Raw genomic sequence first — 6,658 nt, 5'->3', positions numbered from 1 at the left:
GTGCTTTTGTCTCCAGCTGTGAAGCACTGAATGACCAAAGCACCAGTCAGATGAAGTACAATTACTTTTGGGAGTCAGTCCCACAGTATCTGTGGTTTCTATTTTCGGTTTTAAAAGTTAAGATACTGTGGGGAAACATACTGTGTGAACCTCTTACTCCATGAAGGACTTTTAGGGCCAGGGAGGCAGCACCTAACATGACTTCTTCATGATGGGAACTAGAAAAGGTTTCAGAGACATCAAAAGTGAGTCATATTCAGTGCATGAAGAAGGATCAGAGGAGACTTTCCCATCCCTTGAATTTTAAAGTGCACTAGGCCAAATTTCCCTCAGGCCAAACTCCCCGGAAACAAATGCAGCAGTCGTGTGGGGGATAAATCTTCTCTTTTATTTTATTTTATTTTATTTTTTAGAGGTGAACTAAAGAAAGCATCAAGATACGAAAATGTTATTGATTCCTTGCAGAAAGAGTTAAACCCCAAAGAATTTTAAAGAGAAAAAAATGGTTAGCTGCTGCTTCTACATACATGCTTGGTCAGTCCTACTTATCCATGAGCAATGGTGGTGATGCATGCTATTATTGCACAACCTTTTTACCCTCACCTTGAGAAACCTGAGGCTTGATCAAGTACTTCACCTGTCTATAAAGCACTAATTCAACCATCCATACCCAGCCCTAGGGAAACAGCCTTTTACTCTGTCTGGTTGAGTGGTGGTACTGGCGAAAAGAAGGCCGTGTTTAGTGCTTTGGCTTTTTTTTTTTTTTTTTTTTTTTTTTTTTTTTTTTTTTAAAAAAAAAAAAAAACTCTCCAGATGGTCTATTTGTAAAGGACCTTGCTTGTGTTTATTGGAAGGTAAAGCCTATACTCAAATGTCTGTCTTCAGGAGTTGAAATGACTCCTTTCCTAACTTAGTGTGTTGTTTGCTGTTTATAGGGGATAAAGCCCACTTCATGGACAGGAATTCATGCTGAGAGGAATCTGCTATGAGGGTTTAGCTGTCAATAGTGTCAAGCTGAGCTGAGCATGTGAGAGGCTTTTGTCTCCTAATGCAGAGAGCTAGAAAACTCCCCTGTGCACTGGCAAGGGCTTTGTTTTGTTTTTCCCTTCTTCCTTTTCCTTGCCAGATTTCATTAGCCTTTTAGGAATGATTGAGGATTGATTGTTTGGATTGACCTGAACTGCTTCCCAAGAGATAAATGGAAACATTCACACGTAGAGGTCTCAGATCAACATTTTTGGGTGCTGCACCATGAGCTGCCTTAACGCTACAAATTGTGCAGCTATTAGTGGACCAGCCTCCAGGAAGGCTGAGCAACGTGAAGACTGCTGGCTTGGTGCCCCACACTAGAGAACATGTGTACTAAGTAGGGTGTGATAGAGAAAGAACAGCACTACCAGGGCAAATCCATGGACCAGTCCACCAGCTCCAATAGAGGAAACAAGGAGACTGTCCAAAAAAGCCTTTTTCTGAGAACCTCTTTCAGCATGGCACCAATCTTACACAAGTGTTTTTTTTTTTTTTTTTTTTTTTTTCCTGGAATGACATTCTGTTTAATAGCAAGACACAGCTTGCCCATTTTAGATGGGGGAGAGAAATCAGCGGTTTAATTAAAAATGTGGAGCAGAAAGGGAGGCAGTTCACAGTCTGATTCCCAGGTCCTCTTCCTCCCTTGGGTCAGCCTGTACTTATACAGCCATTCTGCAGTTATTTTTCAGGCAAGGGAGACCAGAGAGTTAAAACTGCAGTGATCTGAAGTAAAGTAATGACATTATTCATTTGGCCAGTGCCTGAGAATCTCAGCACTCAGCTGAAAAAAAGTAGTAGAAAAAAGGCGGCTTATAAATATGTTAGCAAGGGGGACATTGACCTGCTACGCAGGTATTATTAGGACCTACTCCCTACTTTAGGGCCTTCTTGGATTTTGGATTTTAGTGTCTGCAGAATCTTGCAAAGCAAGATTTCAGGAAAGCAACTTTTCTCCTCGCTGCATTACTGTTGTCACAGAAGATGCTAAAAAAGAAACCACTGATTCATCTGTAGCGACTGCCAGGAACTCAAGCAGGCCTAACAAATCATGCTGCTGGGCAGACTGCACTTCCAAAAGCAGCTATTAGAAGTGTTGGCTGTTTTCTGGCTTTCGGGGTTGAGAATCGATTGGGAAATGACGAAGAATATTCAGTGCTTTCAGAAGTTGCTTTCTGACTAATTTATTTCTGAATCCAGCTGTCTCCCTGGAGCCTTTCTTTTAAACCTACAGTGTATATTTATTGTTATAATCTGCTTTTCACCTGAAAAGAATAATAATCCCCATTTACTTTAAGCCTGGCTGAACATGCGCTGGATTCAGAAATTAATTTCTCCCTGCTCTTAGCAGCTAAGCTCTGAAGGATGGATCCTCAGCTGCTATAAATTGTTTAGCTTCATTGAAGGGTATTGCCCTGTGTCTTTAACCTCTGGAAAGAAATCTCAGCTTAGAGACCATATGAAAATTGATTTTGCTTGTCATGTCATTATCTTCATTTGCGTAAAAATGGTGTAACTGATGGGCTGCAGACTCAGCCCCGTGAGGCACCGAGTGCCCCCGGTGGCAGCGTGAGGCCCCACCAGCTGAGTGACTTGGCCTAGCATCCTCACGGGAAACGCTCTGGATCTTGCACCGTCCGGCTCCGAGCTGGCACGTTCAGTTCTGCCAGACTGAGGTCGCCTTCAAATCTCGTACACACACCCGGCAAAACTCAGGAGAGTGACTTAAAAGTTCTGAGATGATTAAAAAGTCAAACATCTGTCAGCTTGCTGTTTGCCTTTGGCTTTGAAGTCTGGAGGGGATGTTCTAATCACAGGTAAAAAAAAAAAATATCATTTTTAATTTACCAATTGAGGTTGTTACCTAGTCACTTACCTCCAGGAAGAAAAGCTTTGAGGTGACCATCAAATCTGTGTGCGAGGTGGCAAGAGCGCTTTCCAGGATTTGTCTCTGTGTCCGGTAGATTTTGAAGAGGAGATTCCCAAGATGGCAATAGCTGCGGGAAGAGATTGTGGATCAGGACATAGTTCCTTTTACAGGTCTACGTGGCAGAAAGCGTACAAAGCCCCTTGCCAGGCTGCTTGCTCCAGACAAGGCTGTAATCCGCAAGGTTGCCGTAAGCAACACAAACCTCAACAACTGTAAAAATCTCCCTTAGTGGAGGCAGAGCCTCCTGCCACTGGATGTTGGCAGCAGTGTAGGAGGAAGGCCTCTGAAATGGGATTTGAAGGCCTTTTAATAGGCCAACATTAATAGAAATAAACCATGTCTAAAGGTTATTTTAATGTTCTTTTTTTTTTCCCTGATCAGTCAGCAGCAAACATATGGAATGGGGCTCAGGAGTCTCAATACTGCTTCCCTAAACCATGAAATCATTAAAAAAAACCACATTGGAAGGGTCTTTGCAAGGTTCTATACTCCACCCCTCTGCTTGGAGGCAGCATGTCGAACCTGCCATTAAAAATTGCCAATGATGATGATTCCATAGCTGCCTCTGACAATTTATTTTAGTGCTTTAACTAGCCTTGTGGGTCACATTCACCCTGGTCTTAAATCATAGTGCTGTCGGTGGTGGACCCTTAGGAAGTGTTCTGTGCAGTACGGGAGAGCACTGTGTAGCCTGGTTGTTACTGCAAAATATTGCAGTCTGCGTGTGTGTCAGATGCGTACAAAGCGGTATCTCAGCCCAGAGCTGCCGGCTGTGGAATAAGGAGCTGGGCTGGTGTGCCTGGCATATTGCAGGATAATTTCTTAACATCTAATGTGGCCTCTGGTTTCTGTCAGTCTCCTTGTGAAAACCAGAGGGTGTTTCTTTCTCCTCCCCTTCCCCCATCTCCTGTTTTCTTTCTGAAACACTAAAGCATCTGGCTGCCTCCAAGCAAGGACAAACTACAAACACCTGGGTGTTGATTTCTTTCTTTCTTTTTTTTTTCCCTTCCCTCCAAGATCTGCTGTTGTATGACAGAAGGATTCTGGAGGTTGTGAATGGCACCTTCTTTATACGGCTGTCATTTGATCAGAAACAGCCCCTGACACTTACCGTGTGATTTAAAGGGCCCTTTCTCTGGGGCTGACCTGATTACCTCATGATAAAATGATGTGGGGCCATGACACCAAGGCATGATGTCATGGGCCTTGACATGTCACCAGAAGAAGTACAAGCTTCCTGGTGCTGTAACCTTATTACAAAGTGGGTTTTGTTCTGCTGTATGCTGACTTTATGGTAGGTAGCATGCTTATCCCATTCCCTCCCTTCCCGTGGAGGCCACCACCATCACCAGTTCTACCAGCAGCCGCATCAAACTAATACTCAAAAAGCATGGGAGGTCTTCATGTGCCTCAGGTGCAGGACATGAGATAACACGCTGGATCTGCACACCTTGCCTGCTCATCCAGCAGCTCCAGCCCTGCTCCCAGAAGTCTAATTAGATTGAAACTTGAAGTCTCTGGATATCATCTCATACTTTTATTTGAAATGATTTATTATGCTGTCTGATATAATCCCTTTAGATAACTGTTAGGAGGCTTTGCTTAACATGCTATATGCACCCCTGTCCAGTGCAGAAAATGTTCTCGGCAAAATGAAAACCAAAGACCTGGAAACAGTCTTTAAGACTCTTCCCCTGTCTTATTCTGCACTTCAGCTGTGCTTTCAGTTGACAGCAGTCTGCAGGCCTTTGTCTGCCTGGAAGGACACATCAATACGTGTCGTTCTCTGAATTGACTCCCAATAATTTTAAGAGATTTTATTTATTTATTTATTTTTATATGCTGCATTGGAAATTGATAAAATACTTTCCAAAATCCCCAGACAATTAAGAGACGCAGGTAGCTGGCAGTTGGATGCAGTAGAGACTAGCGGGAGGCGAGGTTGCAGAGCCCTTCCCTCCAGGCGCAGCACGTCGAGGCCGTGCTGCTGCTGCTCCTTCCCTGCCCGTCATGTGCCCCAGCCCCGGGGAGGCTCTGTGCGCTGATGGACCCTGCCCTCATGGGAAGCATGAGGAAGATGCAAGCTGCCTAGGTTGGAGGAAGACACTTTATCCCAGGATATCATTTTGGAGAAACTCTCCCCAACTGCCTGCCAGATAAGTCCAGGGCAAAATGTTTCTCCTTTCTTGTTTTCAAGCCAGAGCCATGACAGCAAGCGATGATCTGAAGAGATGGTGTTCCCTTCTGTCCCATGTGCATCCCTGATGACATGCGGGCTGTGGCCTTGGCTGTACTCACTGTGGTCCTGGCTGCCCAGGACCTAAACCTGGACCCACTAGGGACTGCACTAATCTTCTCAGGAATGCAAATTTTAAGGTACAAGGCAAGGAGACTGCGATTGCGTCTGGAGACACAAAGGTCTTCTCTGATGCACAGAACGCCCCCGCTAGAAGTTAAATTTCTCGTGCCTTCCCCTAGTGAGCGAAGCAGGATTTCTGCTGATCGTTTCACTGAGAAATCAGGATCTAAAATGAAAGGTCACAGAATATGCTGCCTAGGTCTGTTACTGTCAGTTTGTCTGAGCTGGTAGATAATTCATGGCAAGTAATTTATTAAGCACTTTTACTTATCCTGCCTTTATCTCATCTGTGGTCAATTTGTTGGAAGTCTTTCTAATTAGAGTTGTCTTTGCCAATCACGTGGTTTATTTCTGTTACCTCACTGGCAAAATGTACCTTGCATGAGCCATTAATGACGTATAACTGTTACGAGAACAGGAAGAATAACTCCTTTCAACCAGAAATAGTTTTTGTGTTATTTAAGAAAAATGAAAGTCAGATAAAAAAGAGATTTTTTTTTTAGACCAAATTAATATTTAAGTTATTTCTGGGGTTTTAAAAACTTGCTATATAAAACTGAAGTAAATGTAAAACTGTGCGCTGCTGAAAGCCAAAACTATTCTGTTCTCTGAATGTCAAAGACACGTTATTTCCACCCCTTCCCATTTTTTAACCAAAACGATTTCACATTAATCAGCCCAAACTTGTAAAATGTTTTTGATGACCTGTATCAGCAAAAGTGGATATAGTCTGAAAAATATTTCCCAGCTCTTTACCTGATGATAAATTTGAAAACCATTTTCCTACAGGATTAGCAACATTAGCCTTAGATGCCTTTGTTCCTGCCAGTGAGCTGATTTGCTGGAGTATTTGCAGAAAAGGAAATACAAAAGAGAGGTGAACAAAGGGGAAATAGTTGAAAAATCCAAGTGAATTGTAATATCCCAGATGGCAAATGGAGGGTAAGAGAGAAAAGGCAGATAACGGTGCCACCAAGCTAAGGAGGGAATTTATTCAGCCTCTTGCCTGGGTTGGGAAAGAAACTGCTTTTGACATTTCTTCTCCCTGGTAAAAGCTGATGAGTCGTAGGTGGGTAAATGAGAAATACAACAAAAATATCTCTCTCCGTCCTCCTTGGATATTGTGCTGAATGTTGTCTCAGATTTGTGAATTTAGAGCAGGCACTGCGAAGATTTGTCCCATATCCTTGTTCTACGAGTGGCAGCTTTGGTTTCCAGGTGCTAACCTGCATCCTTGCACCGCTGGCTCTGGGCTCCCTAGAGAGCCTGACATGTGGCTCCTGCAGGGCAGAGCTTCAAAATGCCTGTTACAATTAACCTTATTAAAGTCATCGATGCTCTGA

Source organism: Rhea pennata, chromosome 10 (genome assembly GCF_028389875.1).
Source record: "Rhea pennata isolate bPtePen1 chromosome 10, bPtePen1.pri, whole genome shotgun sequence".
In the NCBI taxonomy this organism is placed as follows: Eukaryota; Metazoa; Chordata; class Aves; order Rheiformes; family Rheidae; genus Rhea; species Rhea pennata.
This window is presented reverse-complemented; position numbering follows the sequence as displayed.